Source organism: Leopardus geoffroyi, chromosome B1, assembly GCF_018350155.1.
Source record: "Leopardus geoffroyi isolate Oge1 chromosome B1, O.geoffroyi_Oge1_pat1.0, whole genome shotgun sequence".
Lineage (NCBI taxonomy): Eukaryota > Metazoa > Chordata > Mammalia > Carnivora > Felidae > Leopardus > Leopardus geoffroyi.
Window position 1 is genome coordinate 80504693 of NC_059327.1, and position 3817 is coordinate 80508509.

At 41.0% G+C, this 3817-nt stretch overlaps 1 pseudogene; it reads right to left on the reverse strand.

The window, feature by feature from the left end:
- Positions 1–1001: 1001 nt before the first annotated feature.
- Positions 1002–1405, reverse strand: LOC123596388 (annotated as a pseudogene).
- Between the last annotated feature and the right edge of the window lie 2412 nt (positions 1406–3817).

Sequence of the window (3817 nt, forward strand, 5' to 3'; positions counted from 1 at the left end):
AGGACTACTTTGTAATCCCACCTCACTTCCCTGATCCAATCATGCCTAGTTCTTTCTAGATCATTATTTCTCACCTCATTCCTCTTTCCTTACCATGCCTTTCCTCAACTCCCTGTTGATGATCTTGATTCTTATTTCATTGAGAAAATAGAAACAATCAGAAAGTATTTTCCATTTGCTTCTCTAACCAAATTTATAAAACTACCTGTATGGGTGACTCCTACTATGCTTTCTTTACTGTTGTGAGAAAAATCCTGTCATTTATTCCATTTAGGCATTTATTCCAATCGCCTATTCCATTAGGCAATTCCATTTCCATTCTTTCTTTCTTTGAAGAAATTTACTCATGGAGTGGTCTGCTGCATCATTGACTTTTTTCCTTTTTACAGGATCATTCCCATCAGTGTACAAACATGTTAGTAATATTGTCCAAATTGAAAACAGAAATAAACCTCTTTTGATTCAGCCCCATTCAAACTCTGTTTGGTTACAGGCTCATTCTTTTCTCCTCTTTATAGCAAAATTCTTAGACAAAGGAGTCTGTTCTCACTGTCTCTACTTCCTCTTTTTCCCATTCTTTCCCAGTCCACTTTAATCAGACTTTTGTTTCCACCATTTTGGTAAGCTTATCTTGTCAAGGTCACTAATGATCTCTGTGTCTCAAAGTCCTCCTCTTACCTGTCTTACCTATCAGACATAGAAAACCACTCCTTCCTTTAAATCCTTTCCTCATTTGGTCTATGGGACTTCATCCTTTCTTGATTCTGTTTCTAACTCTTAGGCTCCTTTGCTGATTTCTTTTTATCTTTGAGATCTCTTCAGACCTTTTCTCTATTATATTCATTTTATGAAAACTTTATCCAACCCCATAGCTATATCTGTTTAATTTTTTTGACTCATAAAACTCCATTTATTGACCTCCAAATCTAATAAAACTAAGAGCTCTGCACAAGTGTTTTAAGAGGACTTTGATCTTTTTCCCAATGTTCTTCTCACTGAAGTCAGCTCATTTTTGTTTCTGTACCTTCTGTATCCTTTTTCTGAGATGCTAAAAGGACTTCCCACTCCCGTTTCCTCTGCAGCCTCTCAGCATTTGTGATCTTCATGGAATGCAGAGGGAAAAATCCAGAAAGACCCAAAAGCTACCCTACAGGCTTACAGGGATGAGCTCCACAGGCATTTCAATCCCAGATCCGGTCCAGGTTGAGAGCAACGATTCTCTCTCCATGACTGTTGGGCAGTGGATATTAGGAATCCAGCTGCTCCATGAAACAGCCATCCCTGTTGTGAATGGTCACAATGTGGTAGAAAAGCTGGTTGGTATAGCCACACAGTGCAAGGCAGATGGATAAGTGGACACCATGGTAGGCCTTGCAGAGGACAGTAGTGAGCTGGACCATGGTGTAGCTGGCATGCACCACCAGCACGCATCAGCTTTATGGCCTCTGGCTGGGTGGGGAGGAATGTGGAAAAGCCTAGCCCCATAGCTTTAAATACTATCTATTGAGCTTCCTAAATTTGTATCTTCACTCCCTTTCTTTCCTCTGGATTCCAGATCCATATAACCAACTGCATACTGAAACTCCTCACCGGATGTCTAATAGAATTTCAAACTGAATGTGAAAAAAAATTTCTTGATTTTAGCTATCCCCTCACCCTCCCCAACCCCTGAATCTGTTCCTTCCTACAAAATGGCAACTCCAGGCTTCTAGCCACTCAGCCCAAAATGTTGGAGTCCATCTTAAATACTTTCTTTCTATCACATTCCACGTCTGACCTCCAATTCTGTTGACTCTGATATTTCCAAAAACTTTACTACTTTTTACTATCTCCACTGATATCATCAACTTCTGCTTGATGATGGCCAGTGGCTTCCTAACGACTTCCTAACTGGCCTTCCTAACTGGCAGAAGGGCCTCACAGGTAACAGTGAACAAATTGCCATTTGCTGTAAGTGGTGGGAAGCCATTGGAGGCTTTTGAGCAGATAAATGACATGACACGACTTAAAAGTTTTTCAGGATAATTCTGGCCACTGTGCTGAGAATAGACTGCAGAAGTAAGAGCAGCAGAGAGCAAGGGTGTTCATAATCCAGATAAGAGATGAGTGGTTTGGGTGGGAGAGATGGTAAAATCAGGTGATGAAAAGTGTTCTTATCCTAGATATAGACATATTTTTAAATTTATGTATTTATTCTTGAGAGATTGAGAGAGAGAGAGCACATGTGAGTGTGCACATAAGCAGGGGAGGGGCAGAGAGAGAGAGGGAGAGAATCCCAAGCAGGCTCTGCACTGACAGTGTGGAGCCACTGTGGGGCTTGGACCCATGAGCCGTGAGATCATGACCTGAGGCGACATCAAGAGTCAGTTGCTTAGGGGCGCCTGGGTGGGTCCTTCGGTTGAGCACCCGACTTCAGCTCAGGTCATGATTTCATGGTTCCTGAGTTCGAGCCCTGCGTTGGGCTCTGTGCTGACAGCTCAGAGCCTGGAGCCTGCTTCACATTCTATGTCTCCCTCTTTCTACCCACCCACCCCCCCAGGTTATGCTCTGTCTCTCTTTCTCAAAAATAAATAAACATTAAAAAATTTTTAAAAAGAGTCAGTTGCTTAACCAACTGAGCCATCCAGTTGCCCCAACGTCTAGATATATTTTAAAGGTAGAGCTGCTAGGTGTTGCAAATGAATTCGTGTGAGTAGCTAGGAAAATAAAGCAGTCAAAGATGACATCAAAGTGGCTGGCCTGAGATACTGGGGGAAAGAGATTGCCAGAAACTGAGGTGGTGAAGACTGTAGAAGAGAAATTGACTTTAAGGGGAATATCAGGAACTCAATCCTATTATACAAGGATCCAATTCAAATGTCAAGGAACAGTTGGGTATGTGATACTGGATGAAAGAGTTTAGAACACTAAGTCCAGATTGTTATAAAAACATTTTAAATCATTATTTGTAATAGAAGAAAAGGTTGGAAGTAGCCCGTATTAGTCATAATCGTCTAGAGATTTTAAGCAGGACTAAATTATTCCAGGGAAGAGAGAAGAATGAAGTCAGGAATTTTTTTTCATGAAATCTGGAAATACAGGACTCACAGAGAAGCACCTCCATTTTCTTGATGAAGTAGGACTCAAGTAAAGTGCTGAGAATGGGAGGAGCAAAGAAGGTTCAGGAAGGGTTTGGGAAAGTACTAAAAGTTGAATTGATCACTAAAAAGTTTTCTCTGAGCCTGCTCATGATTTGTCAAGTGAATGTACGGTATTTCATTTTGTTTTCCTGTCTTAGTGCAGCTCTACAGGCATATAAAGTAGTTCTGTTTAAAAGCTCTTTCAGGAACATAGTTACATCATAGTTGCCAATAGGAGATTAAGCAGAGATTCAACTCTGAGTTTGTAAAATGCAGATTTTCAGCTCACCCCAGTGATCCTGACTCACTGGGTCTAGGATGAGGTCCAGGAATATTTAACAAATACCATAGGTGATTTTGCACACTGTGATAAACGCTGCTCTGAGTTGCTTGCAGATGGGAACTATTGATAGAGACAAGATAGTTAGAGGTGCTCTTGATTGGTGACAGACGCCATTGCCACTTGAAGCGCAGGCTTTGCTCAAGTATCAGAGAGAGAAAAATTTCCATTATAACAAAATACTGAAGATCTACATTACTTTAGAATGCCCCTCTTTATTCTAGAGTCAATCACCCTTAAGGAAAATGTAGTTCAAGGCCCACTGGCTACCTAACAGCCGGGGGAAAAAGTAGACATTTCTGGTCTTGTGCTGTAATTCTTAATGAAGAGGAGAAATAGCAATTCTCTCCAGAAAATT